This window comes from Equus przewalskii, chromosome 11 (assembly GCF_037783145.1).
Source record: "Equus przewalskii isolate Varuska chromosome 11, EquPr2, whole genome shotgun sequence".
NCBI lineage: Eukaryota > Metazoa > Chordata > Mammalia > Perissodactyla > Equidae > Equus > Equus przewalskii.
Genome location: NC_091841.1, coordinates 17,759,431 through 17,786,814, shown reverse-complemented (window position 1 = coordinate 17,786,814; position 27,384 = coordinate 17,759,431). Strand labels below are relative to the sequence as shown.

At 36.7% G+C, this 27,384-nt stretch overlaps 3 pseudogenes; 2 read left to right on the top strand and 1 right to left on the bottom strand.

Annotated features, from left to right (window-relative positions):
- The first annotated feature begins 354 nt into the window (after window positions 1-354).
- On the top strand, window positions 355-1,287 carry LOC139074588 (putative olfactory receptor 2B8; annotated as a pseudogene).
- Window positions 1,288-8,842: 7,555 nt separating this feature from the next.
- On the bottom strand, window positions 8,843-9,811 carry LOC103565034 (olfactory receptor 5AR1-like; annotated as a pseudogene).
- A 327-nt stretch (window positions 9,812-10,138) lies between these two features.
- Window positions 10,139-27,264, top strand: LOC103565025 (olfactory receptor 5AP2-like; annotated as a pseudogene).
- The last annotated feature ends 120 nt before the right edge of the window (window positions 27,265-27,384 follow it).

The following is a 27,384-nucleotide window of genomic DNA, read 5'->3' as shown; positions in this document are numbered from 1 at the left end:
ATGATATTTTTGAAGAGATGAGACATGAGAAAAGCTTTGAAAAATATGTAGGGTTTAGGAATATTACGAATGGGCAAAAGAGCATACTCTTAGAGAAAAGGCAAAAGTATCTGCTTAACTTAATGATCACTTGAGTTTGAAATTCTTAATCTCATCAAGAGAATATTCCTTCCACAAGCCAAAGAAAAGATTTCCATTTGTGGTACAATTCAGATATTCAAGATATAATCTCAGACCAATACTTCTCTTTGCTTTCTTACTATGTCTTGAATTCCCAACATTGTGACATAAAGGGCATTTGCTTTCTGTCTTCAGGTGACTGGATAGTTCTATAAGAGGGGAGTGGCCTGAAAAATGGATATGACAAAAGCAAACTTCATGGTGACTGCATATGTGCTCCTAGGGCTCTCCCCTCAGCCAAAGATGCAGCTCATTCCTTTTATTATGTTATTTTTATTCTATTTATTAATTGTGGCTGATAATATTATTATTATCATTATTATCCAGATGGAACCTCATCTCCAAACTCTGATATACTTTTTCCTTGCTAATTTATCCTTTCTAGATATCTGCTACACACCCACCAATGTTCCACAAATGCTATCCAACATCGTGGGAAAAAAAGAAGACCATATCATTCTCCAGCTGTGCTACTCAAATGTATTTCTCCCTCTACTTTGGAATGGTTGAATGTGTTCTCCTTGGTGTCATGGCTTATGACAGTTATGTAGCCATTTGCCATCCTCTTCATTACACTGTCCTTATGAACCTAAGAACCTGTGTCCCATTGGCAGCTATTTCTTGGTCCAGTAGCTTCCTGAGTCCCTTGTTTATCCATGTCCTCACCTTGAGTTTGCCCTATTGTGGGCCCAACATCCTGAATCATTTTTTTTGTGAAGTACCTTCTGTTCTGAGGTTAGCTTGCACTGGACACCTCATTTACTGAGCTGGTTGTTTTCATCTTCACTGTTATCATTGTCTTCATTCCTTTTCTCTTCATTGTTGTTTTCTATGCCCCAGACCTTCTATCAGTTCACAGGATGCAGTCAGCCTCTGGGAGGCACAAGGCACTCTCCACTCTCTTATCTGACATTGGTGACCTTATTCTATGGAACCGCCATCTTCATGTACGTGAGACCCTAGTTGAAGTCCTCCAGTGTTGGGGGCAAGATCATTGCAGTGTTCTACACTGTGATCACACCTATGCTCAACCCCTTGATCTATAGTCTAAGGAACCAGGATGTGAAAGGGGTTTTAAGGAGAGCTATTGCAAGACAGAGGACATGAGAGCTCTTAATGTGACACTAAATTTAACTGTTAATCTAATATAATTGACTTTTGAATATGAAGTGAGAGAGTAAAAAAGAGCTTGGACTGTCAACATCTGCCCTGCCATTCACAAAAGACACATAAATCCAGCTGAAAATTCAGCAGGAAACATGTCTCCCCCAAGAACAAACCACAGCTTTAATGTGTCAAAATAACTCCATTCATTTAGTGACTACTATTTCCCTACTATTTGAGAAATGTTAGTTCTCTAATATTATAGACCATCTGGAATTAACTGCTTGAGATTATATCAGTAACATGAGGATTCTTAGTCCTTCCTGGAGGATCTAAAGCACATTGATATAGGGAAGCATTCTTAATTTTGCACTGAGGAACAGGATTTCAGATAATGTATTTTCACATCTCTCTTAACTTTGCAGTTTCCAAGAAAACAAGACCCTACACCTACTTTGTGTTTTAGAACTGATTTTGACCCCTTTACATACAGCCCTGCTTTGCAATGAATCTGTCAAAATATTGCTTCATTTAAATTTCATCTTAACTCTACCCTTACCTCCAAATCCTGGTATTTGGTATTCCTGTTTTCAATTAATCAATAGATCTGGTTTTATCTGTTTGCTTCTGGTAGTTTTAGGTTGATTATGTAGACAAGAAGATAATGATCACCACCAGCAGATGATTTGGTCAAATGTTCATTAATGGATTAATTCATTCATTCACTACATAATACTGACTGATGGTATAATATAATTTTCAATAAAATAGAAACACTTCCTTTCCTCATATATACATAAATATTTATAATATACATATAGTATACACACATACTGACAAATTTTGATAAATGCAATAAAGGAAATAATCATCAAGGGAGAGTGACAGACAATAGTAGGTAGGGTGACTTTCTCTATGGAGGCTGCATGCAAAGATCAGAAGGACAGATAGGAGTGAGACTGAGCAGACATACTTTTTAGTGGTTGTGAACAAAGACTGTGGAGGTGTGAGAGAGTTTGCTCTATTTGAAGGAATAAAGGAAACTAGTGAGAATCAGGGCAGCAGGAGGTTTGGCTAGGGAGGTAGGCAGCAGCCAGACCATGCAGAGCTGAGTTGACTGAGGTAAGAAGTAAGGATGTATTCTTAGTAAAATGTAAGTATTATGAAGAAGGGTGATATGACACAACTTATGTTTTTGAAAAGACTCACAGGATGCTGTGTGAAACACAGATAGACAGATATAATCACAAATTTGTGGAAACAAATATTTTCTTTCTTTTGAAGCTTTTCAACCAGTGGTGTCTTTAAAAATAATTTTTATTTGAATTAAGAGAATAGCAAATTATAATTTAGCATTAATACACTCAATAAGTTTACATATGGCCCTAGACTAAAATGTTATTAGAGATAAAATTTTCTAAAATTTTCTTACTTTATTTCACAATTTAGAATAAAATAAAAAGAATATAATTTCCCTGTCACAGGTACATAACAACTAAAAAGCTACCATGTCTTGTACCTAAATATAAAGGTCATATACAATTGGCAAATGAAGCATTTCTGATGGAATAAGAAAAGTAGACATCGCTGGTTTAAAATAGATTTAAAAAGTAAAAGGCAAAATCACTAACCAAACATCCATATTCATTAAACAGTAGGATTTTATTTGTATATTTTCCTTGGTCTACAAATGGCTTTATATATTGTACATGTGCTTAATACATGAATGAGGATTAGAAACATATACTTCTAACCAAATTTCTTCGAAGAATTTATTTAAAGTAAAAAGCGACATTTAAAATGCTCCCAAATACTAACAAATAACAAATACACACTTAGTTGCCTATTTCTAAATAGGAAACATAGCATTAAATTAGCATTTAAAAGAAACATGAAATGTCTAAAAGTACATAAAATGAAATATGTTTTTCTTTTATGAAAGTTATCAATCCCTCTTCCTCTCAAACTCCATACATGGATGAATTACTTAAAATTGCACAAAAAAATTGCAAAACCATTCTCATAGGGGCCACACATAGCCAAAACATGTACACAAGTGGAAGTAAATACTTTTGTCTTGCTTTTCTAAAAAGCCATTATTTAGACCAATTACTTGACCTAATCAGTTTATTTTGACTAGTTTGCTTTGATCAATAACTTGGAGGTAGGTGAACTAAGAAGAATAATGCCATCCATACAGCCCATGTCCTATCCTAGTTCTTGTCTAGCCTTTTCAATCCAAATTTCCTTCCTTTTCTATATTTGCTTCTTTTGACATAAGAGGAAAAGGTAACATTTAAGACTTTTAACTGATAATTCTATGTACTGTATGTCAGAATCATTGCTGGAGCAAACATCAGTTAATTTTAAGACTAACACAAAATTGGTGAACTCAACAATTATTCATCCTTCACAACCTCAAATATCCTATTGAGTTATTTCCTGCCTACAGTTGTTTGGGATTATGACAATATGAAGACAACAGAGCTAGGAAATAGACTAACTAGTGCTTTGGTCATTTTTAAATAAAAGTAAAGCTTAGAGGAAACAAAATAATTGGAGAATGGACTAATGTCATGAACTACATTTTTTCAGTGCTTGATTAAGCAGGATTATTGTGCATTATGAGAATACTTCTCTGTGGATCTCATTCCTTTTATTTACAAAATGAAACAGTTGGTGGGTTAGATAATCTTTAAGTATCTCTCAATCAATCTATCTATATCTAGCTATCTCTATCCTCTGTAGGTTAGATTTATTATAAATTTATTATAAAATTTCTATAATATAAATCTGTCAAAATTTATTCTGAAATAGCTTTATATTTTCACTTTTTGGATTTGGTTGATTAATTTCAAGGAGAATAATGCAATGTTGATAGGTTTGATGTTATCATTGTAGGCATAGAGGATAAAATAAACACTACCATCATACCTCATGCTTCCATTTTCCTAATGGATATGTTTCCTCTTAAAGTAAAAAAAAAAATTACTATTACAAGTAGTAAGTATGAGAATTCTGAAATACTAAAAGGGAAGAAAGTCATGGTGAACCTAATTATTGCTCATCAATACCACTCTTTCAGCATAATCTGAAAGCTGAACTGCTTCTTTGATATCGTCTCCTATTTTATGTCTTTCTCTGACTTATTCTTGTTATAGGGACTTCTCTAGCCCATTTGATCTTGCAAAGATTCGGCTCACCATAGTCAGAAGTGAATGTGAATCTTTCAACAAGTGCTTCACAATGCAATCTTGTCTAAATCCTGACTAATCAAAATGATCAAATCATCAGACTGAATATAGCTGTGAACTAGACCTTTATAGAGGTTCTCCAAATCTCTTCCTCAATTCTAATTATGCCTGTCACTCTCTACAATGAATGACCATGCTTTACATTTCCCCATTATGTAGAACCCTGGAATAGGAATCAGTAGAAATTATTCTAGTCCCAGCTGTGCTGCTTATAAACTAAAAGCACATTAGAATGTTATTTAAATTTCCATAAATCCTGTTTCATCATTGTAAAATATGAGGCCAATAATGTTTCCATATGAATTTTGGAATCTTATACATACATTCAATATTTTCAATAGATTTCAGTGAGATCCAGAATTGGGACTAGGTTTCAGTAGTTCTCTAGTCTAGCAGATAATAGTCATTCATTTGTTCAATGAACATGTGTTGCTCTCTTAACCCAGAACTTGAGGATAAGTAATTAGACTACCTTAAAGTACCACAGTGTACCAAGGAGGGCTTCGTATTAAGGAGGGCAGTCATGAGCTGCATAATGAAGTTTCAGTCAGCTCAACTTAATGTATCCAAGTCCTTAAGCGATGCACAAACATATATATTTTAATGTTATGGCAAAATTATGTATACAGTACTTCTCTCAGGCAGAGGAAAGATGCCATCTAATTAAACCCCAAAGTGCTTAAATATACCACTTAGGTTTTCCATATACTTTAATATCTGAACTTGGGCACATTTGAGAGTGAAAGGTAGCACGATTGACACTTGCTCCAGGATAATAGGCAAAAAACAAAACTTCCTTGAGCTAGAATGACAACTGGCCATGGTAATAATATCTTGCTTAGTTCTCACTGCAAGCTTATGTTGTAAGTATTATTAGCACCATTTGACAGATGAGAAAACTCTGGAAGATGAGTCCGGGAATGACTTATAGATGAGGTGATGGTCGATTTGTGGCATAAAACGGACGTATGTGTTTCGTAGGCGGGTTAGTGGTGTTTGAAACATAAGACTAGTATAAGCAATGGTATACAGAAGGAGAAATTTCATGGTGTACTTCAGTTCGATGTGAATTGAACTTCTGGGAAGGAGTATATAGAAGGAAATGGCTGGGATAAAGCTGAAACTGTAGAATTTCAGATGTTATCTGTGAATGTCATTCATAGTGTGGATTTCATTATGGGTTCCTATTACAGTCTCCTACAACCAGGTCTGGTGAAGGAGATTGTTAGTCTCATTAATACTTAATCTGACAGAGTTAAGCCACACACACCAACACAGCTGCCTCCAGAGCCTCTCACGAGGCTGCCCATTTTTGTAGAGCATGTAGCTGTTTGAAACAGTCTAGGCAACAAACATGCCAGCTCACTCTTTTCTTTTCATACGCATTCTTTAGGTGTCCATTATGAGCTCTCTATGCAATGGGAGAAACCCAGATACATCTTACATAGTGTCTCCCTTTAAGGGATTTACATACGTATGTGCATTACTCTAATATGCACACATACAACCATAAGAAAGTTATAAATTAAAGGTTAAAGGATGTTGCTGTTCATAAGAGTTTTTTTTTTTTTTTTACCAGTCCAGTAGCTCAGAGTGGGCTTTTTAAGGTGTGGTATTTAAGCTGGTCCTGGAAGGAAGGGATGAGTTTCGACATTCTGAGACATGGGGTTGGAACTATCAAAGAAGCAGAGAATGAAGAGAGGACAAACTTGGGAATGACAGAGATAGAAAAATGTGAAGGTAATTCAAGAAATATTTTTACAGAAGAAACTGCTGCACAATGATAGCAAGGAGCAATAATAGCAGAGAGGTGGTTTAAGAAAAAGGAGGGCCTGGAAATGCTGAGCAAAGGACTTTGGAAATTTTATAGCTACTGGGTTGGGAAAGACGGGTAGCTATGAAATAGATAAGGAATCTTAGACTCTAATTGTTCCAGCTGTCCTCTCTAAGGCAGAGATTAAAGGTAGGGACTTAAGTTTAATTTCTTCCCCTGGGAGAAGACCAGATGTGAGGCTAAATGTAAGAGTTTTATCAAAGCCCCATTTAGAAAAGCACATAATCTAGAACCTGCTTGAACTTGTACAGGCTACTCAGAGTTACCTGTCCAAGGGCTATGGTGCGACACTGGTTTTCCCAAAGATTGCTCTGCTAATGGATATGTGACAGAATTTCAGGGCGCAAAGAGGAATCTTCTCTAGAATCCACAAGTGGCATACTTCCTACTCACCAAGCAAAAATTTCCGTGTCCTTAAATTGGTGTCAGAACTTGAGTTTCATTCCAGCTTCACCACCAAACCTGGCCATTGGACACCCAGCCAAAATGGCCCATGGACACATCCCATATTTACAACCTCTTTGATTTTGTTCACTATGTTTTCTCCTTCTGGCATTCCCTATCTCATTTGCCTCCCTCTTTATTTTGGGGCCATGCCTCAAAAACAACTAAGTTGCTCCCTTCTTCAGAAAGGCATCCTGATCTCCTGAGAGGAAGTGCTATCTTTCTAGTTTGAGCTGCCACAGCACTTTGTCTTCAATTCTCTGCTGGCATTTATTTGTTAATTTTTTTCCTATGAATCAAGGCATTTGCATTTTTATCTTATCTCCTTGTCAATATAAAATTGCATGAGGTCAGGAAATACATGCATTCATATCTCTATCTATCTATTTATCTTTAATATCATATTGTCCACTAAGTCTTGAGCACAGATTGTTTAAGAAAATCTCCCTTAAGGTTATACAGCTTGATCTGGGAGGAAGCATAATTGAATCTCAGCTATATGTCCCTTCTTAACCACTTCTCCCTCAAATTTTGCCTTTCACAGCCTCTGCAACAGTGATTACCAACACTTTGTTAAGGAAAGAAAACACCAACTCGTGATTTTTGCAGTCTATTGTAGAGAACGTGATTGACATATTTACCTTTGTTATGATTTTATTACTGGACAAAGTTTTTAATATATGAAAGAGAAATCAGATCTTTCAAACATAAGACATTCATTTATCATTTAAACTAATAGGATAGATAAGGTCTAAATAATAATCCTTGTTTTGTTGATGAAGAAACTGAAGTAAAGGGGCTGGCCCCGGAGCTCAGCGGTTAAGCGCGCACGTTCCACTTCGGCAGCCCGGGGTTTGCCGGTTCAGATCCCAGGTGTGGACATGGCACTGCTTGGCAAGCCATGCTGTAGTAGGCATGCCACATATAAAGTAGAGGAAGATGGGTACGGATGTTAGCTCAGGGCCAATCTTCCTCAGAAAAAAGAGGAGGATGGGCAGCAGTTAGCTCAGGGCTAATCTTCCTCAAAAAAAAAAAAAGAAAAGAAACTGAAGTACAGAGGTATTATGGAATTTATCTGAGATAATCATTGGTGGGAGTGGCACTAAGACCAAGGTGACCCAACTTCTATCCATTTATCTCTTGCCATTATAAGTTGATATGCATGCTCTATCACCAACTAAATGGAAAAACAAATTCCTCACTTTATTGCGTTGCATTGATAGCATATAATGGATAGTTAACATATAAATGAAGGAAAATAAAACAAATAATGTTTATTAAGTATTTTTGTTTGACAGATTCTTTACAGAGATTATAGTATATCCTTTGAAAAATACTAAAAGATAAGTGTTATTATTACCATTTACTAGATGAAGAAACTGAGGCCTACAGAGATCAAGTAACTTGCCCAAGATCATATAGCTAGAAAATAGCAGAGGCTAGATGAGGGCTTCTTTCCCAATATTCCAAAGCCTGAATGTTTGTCATTAGTCAAAATGGAAAGTGGCCATTGGATCAAATCTTGATTCTATCTCTTACCTTTGAGAAGTTTGTTTACCTGTCTGGGTTTTACTTTTATCATTTTTAAAGTAAAGATAATGCCTACCTCTAACAATTGTTGTAAGAACTTAATGAAATTTAAAGGGCTTTGTTTATTGACAGGATACAACAATCAATTAAGAAAAAGAAAAGGTAGTCCTCTAGCAACAAGGTCACTGATTAGAGATGTAAAAAAATGAGATTCCAAGATCTTCCTGATTCTAAAGCAACTGCTTTTTCAATTATAACATATACTTGCTGTAACATATACATGTCTTTCAAAAACATTAATTTTTATTTCCTTCAGATCATAGGGTTAAGGTTTACAGAAAATCAGAAAATTCTTCAGGAAGTAAGATTCACTCAGTGAACAGATGATAATCTGGGTAGTGTTTATTGGACATTTATTTGCATTTTCTATCTGCTGCCATCATCTTTCTACCACTATCATTTACCTGTGGTGATAACATATTTCCATTTTTTGTTACTATTGAGGTTTTCTTCTAATTGGTTTTTTGAAAGCAGCTTTCACATCCTTGTTCTGTAAACTGTAGGTCAAGAGATTCAACATGGGGATGATAATAGTGTGGAACACAGAGGCCCACTTGTCTTGCTCCAGGGAGTAGCTGGATGTTGGTCTCAGGTACATAATTACAACTGTGCCATAGAAAAGTGTGACGCCTGTGAGGTAAGACCCACAAGTGGAGAAAACCTTAAGGCGGCCTTCATCTGAGTGCATTCTGATGATTACAATGAGGATGAAGGCATACAAGATGAAGATGATGAAGATGGTGCTGAATTCAATGAAGCCACACAGACTAAAGAATAAGGTCTCGCTTATGTAAGTGTCTCAGCAAGAGAGGGCCGAGAGTGGTGAGATTTCACAGAAGTGGTTGATGATACTGGAACCACAGTAACTCAAACTGAAGGTGAGAGAAGTGTGGGAAACTAAACTCACCAGAACAGCCAGGTAAGAGGCCAGCATGAGAGCCAAGCAGACTTGGTTAGACATGAGAGTGCTATAGTAGAGGGGTTGACAGATGGCCACAAAACTGTCATAGGCCACGGCAGCCAGGACATAGCACTTAGCATCCACAAAACCCATAAAGAAAGAAAACTGAGTGGCACAGCCAGGGAATGGGATAACTTTGTGTTTTGTTAGGAAACCAGCCAGCATCCTGGGAGTAATTGCCAAGGCGTAGCCCAGGCCAAGAAAAGAGAGGTTGCAGAGGAAAAAATACATTGGTGTATGCAGCTGAGTGTCAGCTATGATCAGGAAAATCATACCAACGTTCCCCACTACATTGACCAGGTAGACCAAAAGAAGACTCCGAAGAAGATGATCTACAGCGGAGGGTCCTGAGATAAAGATAAACTCAGTCACCATTGAGTAGTTTGCTTTATCTATCTCTTCAATTTTATGTGTGCCTGGATCTGCTTTATTATTTGGACTCATTCTTAAAAATATTGCCAGTAATTATACTCTATGACCCCTGGGATAACTCAAATGACTTTTGTGATGGTCGTGTGTCATCTCCAGGTGCTCAGTAAAAATAGGAGAAAGTGTTAGCGTGTTGGGGATGGCAACTTCCACTTCTGCAAAGATCTTGGTGCTCTGAGGTCATTTATCACATGGAAATGATGTGGGGTCAGTGAGCCGAGGAGTCGAAAGAAAGATTTCTTGGACTCTCAAGATCTGGCGATAGTGCTCTTTTTATTTAGAGAATAGAGTGGAATAGCATGGGGACAGGACCCATGGGCATTCAGAGCTGCCGCTACCGACATGGGGACGAGACCCATGGGCAGTCAGGCTGCTGCGTGGGTACAGGGCCCACGGGCAGGAGGAGCTGCTGCTGCTGCTGCCCCCACTACTGCTGCCAACATGGGTGGAGAGTAAGGCTAAATTTGAGGCATAGATATGTGAGCCATCTCTTTACAAGACAAAGGAAAGAACATGTAAAAAAGTTAAAATGGTATCAGTGCAGGTGGGGTCTGGCCATTGGGTGGTCCCACAACTTTTAGATAAGAATCAAATTGGATTAAGTAAAGGCCAGAAGCCACCACCCTAAATCAGTTACATGAGGTTGCCAGACAGTAAACAACTTAAGTTCTTGCCTGCCCCATTAAGAGTTTCTAGCGATAAGGCCATCCCCCTTCTTCCTGGCACAGAGAGGAGGCATCTTTACAGATGGAGGTTTCCCTTACAAATGTGAATGTTTCCTGACAAATGGCAAGCAAACTACAGTCCTCAGAACCTGCTTCTCATCTGCAGTTTTAAAAGTATCCAGCCTAAAAATCCTCATCAGTACCAAAAGTTTGACCTGATCTCTGGAATTATCTGTCCTATTAATTAGTAAAGAAGAACAGTTTTGAGTGTTCCTTCCTTCTTTCTAAAACAAATCAAACATGAACAGACAATGAATAGACTCCAACTCTCAGTACAAGTAGGCACAAAAATGAAAATGAGACTCAGGGATCTCTAAGTATAACATATGATATACACACATATACAGAAAGTGAAATACTTAGAGAAGAGTGTGGGCAATATTAGAAAAGGCAATGGATAATAACAATTTTTAAAAAGCCAGGAGTTAGTGAGCGTTAATTATATGTGAGAAAGTTGAGTGCTTTGCACACATTACATAATTTCAACCTCACAACCACTCTATGAAGTAGGTACCACCACTATCTCCATCTCATATCTAAAAAGAACAAGACTAGGTATTAAGTAACTTCAACAAAATCAATAGCCAGTAAGTAGCAGTGATGGGTCTATCTGACTCTAGAGTCAACTTCACTTTATCGTCTTCGGTGCATATGGGATTTGACGGAAGTTAAATCTCCTTAATTTTGTGCTTGCCTTTCTTTTTCCTGTCTTGCCTATCGCACATGGACACAGAATTAGTCTTTTGGTTTCACTGATCTTTAGAAGCACCCAGTGATTTAACATGAGACATGATCAGGGTGAAGACACAGCTGTGTCTTTGGATACTTCTATTGTCTAACCAAGAGGTTGTTGTACAGCTTAGTTCAAAGTTAAGATCCAAGCATCCCTTACTCAAGGGGAATAGAGAGAGCATTATCCAACTCTGTAGTCACACGGGAGCATGGATTTGTTAAACTTTTTTCTCTTTAGTTGGATGAATATCTGGTCCATTGAAGAATTCTAAGAAGGAAGTAGGCAACACTAAACCAAAACAAAACACAAAGTCATTTAGAAATTAGTAGCATCCTCTCCCTAACCCTGAAGTGAGAACTCAGGCTCTACCTACTTTAACTGGTTTATTGCTTAAGAAAGACAAGAAAGCACAGTAGTATAATGTGTCTTTCATTGGGGTGTGGACATTCACAGCAGGTTATCTTAAGTCCTAGGTGAGGTGAAACTACTGACCTCATCTCTCAATTTCCTCATAGAATATAATCAACTGCAACAAAGAAGGGGCTCTAATAATGAATAATCAACACTACATGTCTGCCCAAGAGTTTACAGTTTATAAAGTACTTATATCTCCCCCTATTCAACTCACTCTTAAGATGTTGTGAATTTCTTGATCATTTCATATATTAGGTTAATTATAAAACAGAATGAAAAGACAAACCTTGGGGAAATTATTTAAAAAATATATTTCTCAAAAAGAGCTTGTACACTTAATATATAAACAACTCTAAAACTTGGGGCCGGCCCAGTGGCCGAGTGGTTAATTTCATGCCCTTTGCTTTGGCGGCCTGGCTTTTCGCTGGGTAGGCTCCTGGGCACAGACATGGCACCCCTTCTCAGGCCACGCTGAGGCAGCATCCCACATGCTACAAAGAGAAGGACCCACAACTTAAAAAAAAAAAATATCTACAACTATATACAGGGGGCATTTGGGGTAAAAAAAGCAGAAAAAAAAAAAGATTGACAACAGTTGTTAGCTCAGGTGCCAATCTTTAAAAAAAAACAACTCTAAAACTCAATAATAATAAAATAATATAAAATGAATGGGCCAAAGGTTTGAATAGACAGTTCAGCAAAGAAAATATAAGAATAGGAAATAAATGCATGAAAAATACTCAAATCATTTGTATTAAGGGCATACAAATTAAAATCACAATGAGGTATCACTATGCATCTGTTAGAATGGTTATAATTTAAAAAGATGGACCATACTAAGTGTTGTCAAGGAAGTAGATGAACTGGAACTTTCATCACTGTTAGGTGTGAATGTAAAATAATACAACTACTTTGGAAAACACTTAGGTAGTATAGAATTAATCCTGAACATATCTACCCTGTGGTGGAATGATTCTAGAAAAACCTGGGAACAGTACAAAGGCCCATCAATAGGTGACAGGGTAAATGAATTATAGTATGTCCATAAAATTGAATATTATTCTCCAATTAAAGGAATAAAGTATTGACACATGCAATATGATGAATGAATCTCAAAATAATTAGGCTGAGAGAAAACAGCCAGATAAAAAAGGGTATACCTGATATGATTCCATTTATAAAAATCTAGAAAATGTAAGTTAATCAATAGTGACAGACAGTAGATCAATGAAGATGTGAGTAGAGGTGTGAGTGAGGAGGAACAGGAGGGAAGGATTGCAGAGGGGTAAGAGGAAACTTTTGGGGGTGTTGGGTTGAGTGGGATGATGGTTTTGTGGGTCTATACATATATTAAAACATATCAAATGTATACTTCAAATGTATTGCATGTCAGTTATACCTCAATAAAGCTGTGAAAAAATAACAATTTGCCCCTATGCCAGTTTAGCTCCTTCTCACTACATGTGAATAAATATGTCACTTCATAGGTTATGTGAATGAGGAAACAAAAACTTTGGCTGGGGAGACTTGCAAAGTCACACAGTTAATTAGTTATTTTGTGTTACTTACTTGGAGAATCAGCAAATGAACCTGAGACTGCCAATTTCATATATACAGCTGTGTTGATTTTCCCCCCACTTCTTCATAAAGGAATTTGAAAAAAATTCACCGTGAAAAAAGCAAAAATAAAAGATCTACCATAGACCTTCCATTTTTCATCTGTTCTCCCACTTTAGCAAGAGGTAAAATAATCCTATTGTTGACACTGGAAGGAGTCATTTAGTCCAATCTCCTAATTTTATAAATGAGGAAACAGACCCAGACATCAAGCTTGAAAATGCAGGGGTGATACCAGACTGCAGTACTTAGAAGAGTAGAGATGATTGATAAGAACACAGCACAGAAGGACTGATCCACAGCTGGGCATGTGCTGAACAATTCATTGCACTGAGAATATGTGATTAGAAAATAATTCTCTCCTCCCTTGTAGATTCAGGGTTCCAGTTAATTGAGGAAGGATATGAAAAGGTGTTTCAGCAATCATAAATTTCCCTGCCTGTTCTCTCTTAGAGTGTACAGAGAAATCCAGTCTTTGCTACTTACTGCTCTTGATTTCTAGCACACTAGTTATCTCCAGCTTTTCATTTGTTAAATGAGATTAACACTTACCTTAATAACTTTCCACAAAAAATTGGTTAGAATATATATATATATATTCTATATATATATATTATATATATATAGACACACACACAGTGCTGAATTCAGTGACTGTCATGTGCTACATGCTCATGCATTTGACAGTTGTATGTGAGTGTATATAATTTAACTCAGTAGATGAGTGTGCACTCATAACTCCCAGAAGGAAAAAAGATGTTCAATGCTTATTCCACGGAAGTGATGTATCATGGACTGCCTCAACCTTTAAGAAAGATGTGGTTTTAATTAGAGAACACTTAAATTAAACGATAAAACAAGTAGAGATGAAGATAGAAAATTCAAAATCAGGGCAGATTAAGACTAAAGTAAAGAAAACTCATAGTTTTTCTTTTTAGTCTCATGTGGCTAAAATTCAGCAGATCTGACTCTTGAAGAAATGGTAGAATAGTGAGTAAATAAGCATATTCCATAGTTACTAAACTCAAATATTTTTAAAAGACCGTCAAAAGCAGCGTCTTATAGAAGCAAACACAGGCCAAAAATTTCTTAGATTTTTATGTATTACCATCTTTTGCACTTTTATATGAAAAGAATACTGGAGTACAAGTCTGGAATCTTGGCTGTAGTTTTGTTTTTTGCACTAATTACCTGATCAATTGTTGTATCAGTTGCAGTTTCCTTATCTGTGAAATGAGTGAGGTGGAGAATGCAAACTTGATGGAGATTTCCAATTCTATTATTTTCTGAATTTGGAGTTATTATGAGATAACTAAATGCCAAACTCAGAATCTATGTCTCATTTTGAAATTTGAAAATGGCATGGACCTGGTCCCACGCAAACTCATGCTCACAGGAGCACTGGGCAGTGTAATGCTCCACTCCCAACAGGTCACATCTCTTTCCCTCTGGGTTCCAAATATTGAACTGTAACCTAACCTGTTTTCTACCTATTGGTGAGAAGTTGAATGTCTCCTCTGGCCTTGATGAATTATACCGAACAGATATTCTGAGAAGAATCCAAAGATGGTGAATCACTCTGATAGTTGTCTGAGCTACTTGCTCATCCCACCTTTGCTTCATTCTACAGGAGGTGTTTAAATCTCAGAGTCACAAATAATCCTCAGAAGAAATATGATGAAATGCTTTCTGCACTCACAGGAGACTCAAATGTTCAATGAACTGTCATCCCCTAGAGAATTTCACTTTTTCTTTCTTAAGCCTTAATAATAAAAGAAGTAAGCACAAGGGAATTTTCAATCAGTCTAGTTGTGATGATTGAATGAACCATAAGTGCTACAGGGACTTTTTTACCAGCCCAAAGCTGCCTTGTTGTTGTTGTTAGTGCCTGGAGAGGATTCTGACTCCTAGCTTCCCTGTGTACAGCAGAGTGTGGAACACGGCTTGGTCTTTCTGCAACACTATAACAGACAATGCTCTACTGCTATCCGTAGGGTCTCATTTTGCTTACCACAATCGGATGCCAATCAATTGCAAACAAGCTACTGGTTGAGAAATGAAAATTCATAAGATTAGCCAGCATGATCAGAAGATGGCAGACTAGTGTCCAAGAGATGGTTTTAAGAATCATCTTAAAATCATACAGAATCTTGAGGCAGTGATATAGGGAAAGGGGTAGGGAAGGTGGGGGGTTAAGAATGTTGACCTTCTGGTGTGACAAACTTCAAGGTGCCACATTATCTCTTCTGTCATTTGTGATGGTTAGCAACGCAGAATTTTTCTTTCTGGAGGTCGTGATGTTCCTGGGGAACTCGTAGAATAAAGTTGTCTTATCACAGCTGGGAGATTTATGTAAGCAAGAGTCATAGAACTAGCAGATCATGTATTTTGTAAAAGAGAGAGGTTCTTACTCATCTAAGATATGTGCAGACTAGAACGTATTCACAGAGATCAGTGAGTCAAGGTCATAGTTAAAATATTGCTTCTCTTCACTAACATGGCTTTCCTCGTGTCCACTTACGATCTGGCTGTTATAGGGTTTGCAGGTCAATATTTTTGGAAGTGATTGGCCAGGTTTTTCTTCTTAGGTCTGTGTAATCTGGAGGCTCCACTAAAACCTAACCATGGGTGACCCTGCTGGTATTTGAAATACCAGTTGCATAGCTTTCATCATCATGGCAACATGCAGCCACCACATCATGACAACCAACAGATGGGTGGTGTGGTTCCCAGACATGGAAAAGAATTCAGGCTTTGGTGGTGAGAGCACTGAATCTTAACAACTAGGCCATCAGGGCTGGCTCAAAGCTACCTATATGGTGTAATTTCAACAGTAATTTAGAAAGGTGTGTTTGTTGATGCCTGGAAGTCCCTTCAAAGAGGCTGATTCTTTCCATGTTATATGGAATGGACAAATTTAAACTATCTTAATCTGGCAAGTAGAGATGTGTCTGACTTAATGTCACAAAACAAATCAATGAGATTTGATCTTTTTTGAGACCATAGTTTGGTGGACAGGGAAAGGAAACTAACATTTTTTGAGAATGTTTACTTGCTAGAGCCTCTGTAGGGCACTTTCACGTGTGTGATCTGTTGAATCTTTGGAGGATAACATTATTGCCTGTGGTTTCAGATGAAGTGAATGAATCACTGATTTATAGATAAAGTGAGTAAGTGAGAGTTGTTTAACTTTTCTCTGGACCACAAAACTTAGAAGTGGTAGATTCAGAACGAAAACATTCATCTGTCTGAGTATGATATTCATGCTTATGCTCCTTTGATAAGAATCATGAGAAGACTGAACATTCACAAGGCAGACTCCTGTTCCAGGAAGACATCTGGGGAAGCGTACCAATTTTTTTTTTATACCATGGTATATATTTGTAAGAAAAATAGAATGAAGGAAAGATAAGAGTCAAACATTAAAAATGGGATTAAGGGGCTCGTCCAGGGGCACAGTGGTTAAGTTTTGCGCTCTTCTTCCTTGGCCTGGGGTTCGCAGGTTTGGATTCTGGGTGTGCACCTACGCATCATTTATAAAGTCATGCTGTGGCAGGCATCCCACATATAAAGCAGAGAAAGATGGGTACGGGTGTTAGCTCAGGCCCAGTCTTCCTCAGCAAAAAGAGGAGGATTGGTGGCAGATGTTAGCTCAGGGCTAATCTTCCTCAAAATAAAGAAATAAATAGATAAAATTTAAAAACAAATCAAAATAGGATTAGGTTAATAAAAAAATAATTCATGCTTTAAATTACTTTTTAATTTAAACAGATATCATGAATCTTTGTTTCAGCTTCCAATTGTATAAAGAAATAGGAAAATGAGTAGTTGTAAAATCTCACAACCTACACTTTTTTTTATAGTCACTTAATTTGGAAATACTATATGATCTGAGAGAAATTTTCCTCCTCCTCAAAAAAAAATTCAATAATATAATGAAAGAAGTTAATAAAAAGAAACTTTGTAATACTCTTCTCTGTTCCTTCACTTTCAGTGTGTCTGTGTCCTTACACCTAAAGTGAGCTCTTGTAAGCCACGTATAGTTGGATCTTTTTTTTATCCAGTTTCTTTAATTTTTGCTTAAATCTCATTTTATGATGAAAAATTAATTCTTAATAACATTGACATGTTCTGTTACCTCTAGTATTTGTTTTCAAGCAAAACTTTGATTTTAAATAAATGATTTTCTCTCATTTCTCTGCATAATAATCCATTGTGTGGAGATATTGTTGTTTATTTATAAAGTATCCCAATATTAGACATCAAAGTTAGTTCTGATATTTTGCTATTGGAAGAAAAAATGCAATAATAAATAGCCTAATGCATATACTTTTTCCTACTTTGGTCAGTACATCACTTAAGTGGGTTCCCAGAAGTGGGATTGTTGGGTAAAAGGGAAATTTAATATTGAATTTGCTACATATTCCAATTTCCTCTCAGCAATGTCCAAGTGTGCTTATTTCCCCACAGTCTTGTCGTTAAAGTTTATTATCAAATATTTATATTTCTCATCTAAATTTTTATATCTATTCTCTATAACTCTATGTATATTGGCCAATCTAAAAGTTGGAAAATGTTCTCTGAAGGTAGTCATAATTTGTTTTTTGGTGTTTTTGAGGAAGGTTAGTCCTGAGCTAACATCTGCCACCAATCCTCCTCTTTTTTTTGACTGAAGAAGACTGGCCCTGAGCTAACATCTGTGCCCATCTTCCTCTACTTTATATGTGGGATGCCTACCACAGCATGGCTTGACAAGCAGTACATAGGTCCACTCCTGGGATCCGAAGCAGTAAATCTTGGGCCACCAAAGCAGAACATGTGAACTTAACTGCTGCACCATGGAGCTAGCTCTTAGATCTTTTTCTTATTGGGAATAATATATCCCTTGTAAATTTTTTGTCTCTCACCTTCAAATCCATACATCTTTGTCTTGCTTTAGTGATACTGGATCTGGACACTGTAAACATATCCCCTTTTCCAGCTAAACAATATTATTCTAGTCACTGGAGAACACTGATGGGACACTGCAGGAGGAAAAGGCTTTCTTTCAGATACTAGTGTGTTGTTTCCTTTTGGCTCGATGATGTGTGGTAGCCAGTAGCATGTGGGATACCTAGTGGTGCTCACCCTTCATAAAGGTTGACCAGCACTCCCACAAGTAGTTTCCCATCAAGTTTCATCAGCATCCCAGAGGTGGCTTTCTAGTAAGTCTTGCTAGAACCTTAGGGGTTAGCTATCCAATGAATTTCAGTGGAACTCTATTGAGTGGTTCTTGTTTGGCAGACCTGGCCAGGGAATATCTCTGCCGTATAGGAAGCTACAGCCACAGCCAGTACAACCATGTCTGAAGGAGCCTTGTAAGTGGGGTCCTCTTCTAAGTGTGTCTCTACCTTGGTGTTCTGCCTCAGCCCCAGAGGTAGTAGTGCTCCCCATGTCTGTTCCTCCTGTATACTTTGGACTTTTCTTGATTGCTGGATAGTTAATCTCCTGTTGCCAGGTAGTAAGTCTTTATATTAAATTTTATTCGAGAGAATTACTGTTTGGTGTTCTGTCTCCTGACGGGATCCTGACTGATACAAAGGTTGAATATATTTTCATATATTTAAGGGCAATTTGCAGTTCTATTTTTTGAAATGTTTACTCATATTTTGTGTTCAATTTTCTAGGGCACTCTTCTTCCATATTTTGGATTTGTTCACAAATATTTTTTTTCTTAGTTTTTGCATTCTTTACATATTGGAGCTGTCATCTCTTGTTCTAGCATATAAGGTGTAAATTTTCTCCAATTTATCATCTGCCTTGTGCTTTTCCTACAAAATTTATTACAATGCAACAGATTTCTTTTTCTTTTCTTCCTTTCTTTTTTCTTTCTTTCTTCTTTCCTTTTCTTCCTTTACATTTCAAAATTTATCAATTTTCAATTTTAGTTTTTCTGAGTTTTAAGTTCTATTTATATTCAAAATTCAAATGCAATTAAACTTAAAATTGTATATTGGATAAGGCAAAATAAATAATAATTGTTTTGTGTATTTTAAATAATGCTTCCAACTACAAAAGACATCACCATGTTTTCTTCTAGTACTAATATGGCTTATTTGTTTTAATATTTACAATAATGCTTCATTGAAATGTTGACAGTGTCTAGTAAGAGGAAAAGATCCACTTTTCTTTTTTCCATAAGACCATTCAGTTGTTCTAAAAATATTTATTTAAAAATGTATCTTTTCTCCACTCTTTTGAGATGCTATTATCATATGAAATGAATTTTCATTTCATTTCATTGAGTCTGTATTTTTATATTTTATTCTATTCCCTTGTTGTTTCACCAGTTCTATACAATTCAATAATTAATTATATATAAATATACATAAGTATAATCAAGGCTATAATACAATTTATCTTTATCTTTAACATAAACTTTATAGTAAACTTACTTAGAAGAAAATCTGAGCATATCATTCTCAGGAAAACATTAAATTTATAAATTGTTAGGAAGAATTGTCATATTTGTGTCATCAAGTCTTGTTATCAAAGAGTATGTATATCTTCATACTTAATCAAATCTACTTTTGTAAATTTCTGAAGTTTTATTCTTTTTCTTCACAGACGTTTTGTGCATTTCTTATTTGCTTATGCTTAGCTCTTTTATGTTTTCCAATCATAAATGAGGATCTTCTCTTCTATTTAAATTTTATAACTGGAGATTTCTCTGTTTATATGAGGTTATTAAGTTACTTTTACATTTTACTAATTTACTAAATTTTTTTCTCTCTTTTTTTATTGGTAGTAACAGTAGTGATAATTTTTATGTGTGGCATATTAGAATGTATCCACACCTTGCACTGGCCAAAGGAAGCCTTATTTAAAATAAAATGAGCCTCCAACTCCTAAGAAAAGAATTTATCTTCCTGGTTTTGCCAAATGAAATAAAATCTATTTGGATGATACTGGGGACTAGTATATAGGTGTCCCTTGGAACAGTGGATTTATACCCTTTCAGACTCAAAAGATGTCTTTTTATAGCAAGCAGTTTATATTTCCCCCTCTATGCTCCTAAATGGCATTTATAGAAAATTTATCGACACACAAAATTTAAAGAGGAGAAACAAAAAGAAAATAATTTACAATAAAATAATGCACATTTTCGTAATGAATGAGTCAGACATAACTACATAATGAAAAAGGCAGATGCTTGCATATATATTTAAAATCTCCATAAACGTGACACTTAAAAATGCAGGCTGATATGGGTTTGTTGGATAGGCACCTCAAACAATCTTACAACATTCTAGCTCATGACATAAGTTTCTGAAATGATAGACAGCTGTTCATAAAGCCCGAAGCCATTGTTCACCCTTGAGTTACTTAATGGGTCCACTTGCGACAAATTTGTTATATACAAAATCCATTCAATAATTCCCAATATTTATATATAAAATGTGGTTACACGTAAAATGGAGGTAGATTCAAGGCTTAGATAACTTGATCAAGTGCATCAACTGGCAGAATACTTGAAAATCACATGGAGAAGGGACAGTTCTTTGTCATTAAGGACTGTAGTGCACCTTAGCATCCTTCTCTCTTACCCAGTAGAGTCTGTAGTGTATGCTTATCACTATGACAACCATAAAGAACCATAATTTCTGTAGAGGGAAAATACCACCTCCAGTGAGACATTCTGCTTGAAATTCTAGGCATCTGATATTAAATAATCCTTCTCAACTAAGAAGTGCCATAGCCTAGTAAGTTAGACATTTAGCTACTCCACCTTTCCACCCCAATACCTCTGATTCACTTTTTCTCCAGCAGTGAACACCACCAAGACTTTTTTATTAAAGTTCTCCATAGAAAAAGAACCAATAGCTGGTAGATAGATAGATAGATAGATAGATAGATAGATAGATAGATGGATAGAGAGAGAGAGAGAAGAGGAGATTTATTATAGAAATTAGCTCACTTGGTTATGAAGGCCAAACAGTTCCATGATCTGCTTTCTGCAGTCTGAAGAAGTAGGAGAGCCAGTGGTCTAATTCAATCCAAGTCCAAAGGCCTGATAATGCAGTGGGAGTTGGGACAATGCTGTAAATCCTGGTGTGAGTCCGAAAGATTGAGATGCAGGAGCACTGATGTGTGAAGGCAGGAGAAGATGGAACTCTCAGCTCAAATACAGAGGGAGAATTCACCCTCTACACTTTTTGTTCTATTCAGACCCTCAAGAGATTGGATGATGCTGACTCACATTGGTGAGGGCTGATATTCTTTACTCAATTTATAATTTAAATGCTAATCTCTTCCAGAGGCACCCTCACAGGTACAACCAGAAATATTATGTGTGGGGAATTTTCTTTGTTATGTTTTTTAGCTACCTGGGCATCACTTAGTCCAGTCTTGTTGATACATAAAATTAACCATCACAACTACCATGTGCATTACTCCCCAGTTAGTCAACCTTGTCCAGAAGCCATCAAACAAGTCATTACTATAGTCATTACTTTGTTTATGTTTAATCCATATTTAACATAGAAGGATATTTTTCAGAAACTATTTGCTACTTTTGGGCTGTGGTAATACAAAATGGTTAGCAAAGCAAATTCTGGGGTAAGAAAAAACTGTGTTAGAATCCCAGTTCTGATCTATATTAACTATTTAGATAAGTTACTCCTCAAGGCCCCAGTGTACTTATCTGTGAGGAGATGCTTAATAAAAATAAGAAAATGCATGTGTTTAGGAGGTACATGCTCAGTTAATATCAGTTGCTATTATTACTTGATCCTAGTCTCTTCTAATTATGACCTGGAAGAGGACTGGCTGAATAGTTTCTCATCATTATTCATAATTCATATTAATATATAAGCTTCTCTAGAGGGGAGGTCACATCTTTATTCTATATAGGTTAGCGTTACCTCTATTAGTTGATCAATAAATGTTTGCTGCTTGCTTCTTGGACTTTAGAGCCCCATGGTTCTCTGTGAAACCTAACTGTCAATGATTTATCTCTTATGGTACCAAGCTCACAGCCCTGTATTCTCTGTGAATTGTCAGAATTCACAGAGATCAAATTGCATCCCATGTTCTGATGAGCCCCCATCCTGGGGGAAGAGAGATATAGCATCATCTGCTGTCTCTTTGAATGACACTTAAGCTGGGATTAAAAATGAGTTTTCTTATTCTGAAACTTTTTGAGATTTGCTTCTTTATAGCCTGAGACTGACTAGGGCCTACCACCTATGCTGCCCATGATTAATTACTCCTTTGTTGCCCAGTGGTCTCATTCTACCACTCTGCTATCACCTAGGGTCCTTACATCTTGTGTCCCATACTCTTGGCCTCTTAGTGCCATGTGATCTATCTTTCAGTCACCATCCATACTCCAGTTGCATAAAACTTAATCTCATTTAACTTATCAGAGTTTGTTCCTATATAACAACTAATTAACACTTGAGTAACTGTTATTTATTTACTTATTAAATAAATCTTCATTGTTTGCCAATTATGTTTCAGACTCTGTGTTGATAGCAACTTACTGTATTTTCCCTCCAAGGTACCAATTAAAAGTGAGGAGTTTCAGACATAACCAAAATATTGTCTGAATTACTAGAGTTAAAGCAACACATCTTTTAAGTTTTTGTGCCCCCAGCATTTAGTGCAAATTGAGTTGATTAAATGGTACTGAGAGACAAATTAATTAGTGTCTTCTCAAAGTGGCATAACGTAAATGATCTTCAGATACTGATCAATTTGTTTCAGATTCTGTGTCCTCTATATGGAAGATATATTTTGGCAAATGGGGAACCTGGTAACTATCAATTTATGCTGCATAGGCCGGTAACTATTTCTTACTCTGGACAGTAAGGAATAGTGTCAAAGTGGGGAAACTCTTATTTTTTAATCATCTATCTATATGCATTTGATGCAGCAATTCACATTCGTTCATTTATTTTATCTACAGAGTCACTCTATGAGGTAGGCATTAGTGAGACAAGAACCAGCCTAATGAGAGAGGGCCATCTGTAAGGCCCATAGTCTAACAAGATAAGACCCCTAACCAATCAACAAGCTAGGAGAATCAGATAGAGACCACCAAGATCCACATTCTGCAGCCTCTGGACTTTCCTCGGCTTACATGCACCCTAGCACCCAGTAGTCATCTGAAGGTGAGCCTAGACCCATTCTCATAGTAAAAATCACACCTAGGTGTGGAGAGCTAGCATGCTAATGATAGTATCACATGTAGTAGCATGCCACGCAACAATGCAGGTACAAAGACAAGCCCGCCTCTACATGATATGACAAAGAACTCTTCCTCAGCCATTGCCAAATAAAACATCCCACAATCCCACTCCCTAATGAGCTGGTCACCTGCCCCTTTCCTTTCTCCGTGCTCTCTTGTGTCTATCCTGCGCACAAGTTAATAAACTTTTACTTTTCTACTCCCGTTTGTTGTTGATTTCCATGCTGCAGGACAACAAGGATCCAGTGTGCTGGTAACATTATTATTCTCGCTTAGAAATGAAAAAGCTAAGGTGCAAAGACATTTAGTGCAATATCCAAAATCCACTATCAGTGAGACACAGAGTGAGGACTGAAAACTAGGACAACCCTGTTCTTCCTACACCTCCTCCTATAAGCTCTTCACCATGATCCAGGTAGCCTAACTTCTTATATGTACACAAAGTCCTTAGAGAAGGCAGGACCAGAGTAGAGTTGTTAACTCTCTAACAGCTAACCTGCTATTTTGTGGATTCTTTCATTGGTCCAGAGGGGACCAGGCCACCAACTATCAGGGGAGAGAGAAAAATGATGTTAAGTGGGGGTTAGGAATATGGAACTGAAAATTCATTCTCCACTGAGCCCAGTTGTCCCAAGGGTAAAGAAGAGAAATATGAAAGGGACATATATGATTTCCTTAGTTTCAGAAGGGAAAAACAAGCAGATTAAAATTAGATGATATGAGGGATGCAGTCCCCAGCGACTAAGGAACAAGAAATATATCCTACTTAAAACAGGTTAAGATGCTTAATCCAGAGTCTGGTCTAGAGACTCTATAATTAGAAATAACTGCAAACAATATTACAGCTGCATTGCAGTGATATATTCTTTATCTTAAAATGTATTTTACCCTAATTTAACTAATTTGGATACTTATCTTTAAGGAAAAGTTAAAGAAAGAATGACTCAATCTCAAAGGAATGTGGAGTAACTCTTAAGACAGAGAAGGTGTAAAGAGTTTCAATTTTCCTATACCTGTAATGGATGGTGTCTAGAGGCCATTCCAGTTGTGCCTACTGCTTCATCTGGGAGAATTAGAGTCAGTGCTTTCTCTAAGAAGAAGGCTTTATTTTTTTTCTCTTCTGCTGAATTTAGGCATTGGACAGGAACAAAGCAATCAAATAGAAGTCAACCAGTTGAGAAAGGTAAGAAACAGATATATAGGGTTTTGCCCATATAATTTACTGACCTGAACAAAATTCACAATCCTGTTAATTTCTCCAGTCACCTTTATACCCAAAGTTCCAAGAGCACTGAGTGGATGAGAAAGTATGTTAAAAAATATGATCTTATTAACGCTTTTGGGATAATAACATGATTATCTCCTTCACTGATTTGTGATAAGGCTCAGATAAGATAATGGGTGGAAGGATACTTTGAAAGCATTATAATACTGCATAAAAATGCCAGGTTTTATTATTGGTTAGGGTATCGAGCACCTATTACATTGGAAACTATGTGGAGCAAAGCACGGATAAGCACTTCCGTGTATGGTAGTATCCGTGAGAATAAAACTAGTTTGTGCCCACTCTTATCCACAACTGTGCTCAGTAGATCTATTATCTGCAATATTAGCACAGCTATTGTGTTACGTTTGTCCCATGTTTTAATTTTACAGTATCAAATATATTTCTCCTGTGACTGATAAAGGATTTAATCTTTGTCTGACCTATGATTTGACAGCTAGCTTAGTACAGTTTTACCTATTGCTCAATAATCTGAGGTCATGGAAGTGGGAGGGCATTGGGGTGAAAATGGAGAATTCCACTGGAGCCGTTACTTAAACTTTTACTTGGAAAACATGGGCTGGGCATCTATTTTGAATTTTCCTTTTTCTTTTCTTTTTCTTTTTTTTATTTGGTCAGATATTTGGCTTCATTACACATTGCAAGGGATAAACTTATTTCCACTTAGATGACCTGATGGTAAATTATTCCCCCAATTCAGTATGGTGGTTGAAGTGTTCCGTGTGGTGCTGCTGGTGTTTTCTGGTTCTGTTGTGATCCTGTGAGTCTGAGTGTGAAGTAGGGATTTCCACTGCCATGGCTTGTTCTATTACTTTCATCCAGGATATCTACTCATTCTCACAATCTAATTCTCTAAATATTTGGGGGAATTATTCAAAATTCTCAATATTTAACTAACACCTTTTCTTTTTTTTCTGTAGATGCTGATACTTGGAAATTAGGGCAAGGTTGGTGCTATGCTAGCTGCATGGGACTATTGTCTGTTTCTTTCCTTGGCCATCAACTTTTTAAGTTCCTTCCTCCTCCAGGAAATTCAACTCTTTTCTTCCTGTTTGAAACTTTTGATTAATTTTGCTAACTTTCAATACTTTTTTATTCATTCCATTAGTACTGCATAGGAATAGTCAGTGGTCTGAATTCATTTCACCGTCTTTCTCCAGAAGTTGTTTCTAGAAGGTATGTTAATAAATCAATTAATTTGTTTATCATAAATAAGGAAGAGAAATACTTCATAAGAATAAGTTCCTATAATTATTCAATAAATAGTTAATGTCAGATTTTATCTTAATTAACGGACAGGAAGTCATTTGTTTCAAGATCATTATTTAGTATACAGCACACCTCGAATTCAGACAGTCTTTTGATGTCTTTTGATTTGGCATCAAGTCCAATACACTTTTTACTATATTTTTTACTTTGTACTCTTCTGTTAGAAACTGTGTGTGTCTATGTCAGTAAAAATATGTTTATAGCTCTGTCATGTATTCACTTGACCAAATGTCATGTTCTGTCTTCTCTCCTTTTTACAGCTCAAATGACCGGATATATGAAAGAAATCCAAGGCAAGAATCAAACAGAAGTGACATAATTTATCCTCTTAGGACTTTTGGACAATTCAGATTTCCAAGTTGTCCTCTTTGGATTGTTCCTGTTAATCTATATGGCAACTCTGTTCGGTAGTTTGAGGATGATTGTTAATTAAGATTGATCCCTGTATCCACACTCCCATGTACTTCGTTCTCAGCAGCTTCTCCTTTGTTGATGCATCTTCCTCTTCTTCTGTCATTCTTAAGATGCTGGCAAACCTTGTGGCTGAGAATAAGGCCATTTATTTTCATGGATGTGCTGTTCAATCCTGCTTTTTTGGCTCCTTTCTGGGGACTGAATGCTTCCTGTTGGCCATGATGGCATATGACCACTATGCAGCCATTTGGAACCCTCTGCTATACCCATTTCTCATGACTGGGAGAATTTGCTTCTTGCTAGTAGCTATCTCATCCTTACAGCCTTTGGAAATGCAGCCATACACACAGGGATGACTTTCAGATTATCAATTTGTGGCTCCAATAGGATCAACCATTTTTACTGTGACACCCACCTCTGCTCAAACTCTCTTGCTCTGATATTCACATCAATGGCATCACGATCATGGCTTTCTCCAGTTTTATTGTCATCAGTTGTGTTATGATTGTCCTCATTTCTTATCTGTGTATCCTCATTGTCATCTTGAGGATGCCTTCATTAGAGGGAAGGCACAAAGCCTTCTCCACTTGTGCCTCCCACCTCATGGCTGTCTCTATATTCTTTGGAACAATTCTCATCCTGTACTTGCACCCTATGTCTAGCTACTCAATGAAACAGGACAAGATTGTCTTCCCTATGCTAAATCCTCTCATATGCAGTTTGAAAAATAACGATGTGAAAGGGGCCATAAAGAAGATCTTACAGAAATACCTACTGTAAAGTCATGTTTCACATCATCCTGTTATGTAGAAGAAAATTTATTTTCATATTGATTTTCTTGTGTGATTGCTTTAGAACTCTTTCTGTGTTAAAATAGGTTGTTTAAAATGAAGTCTGATT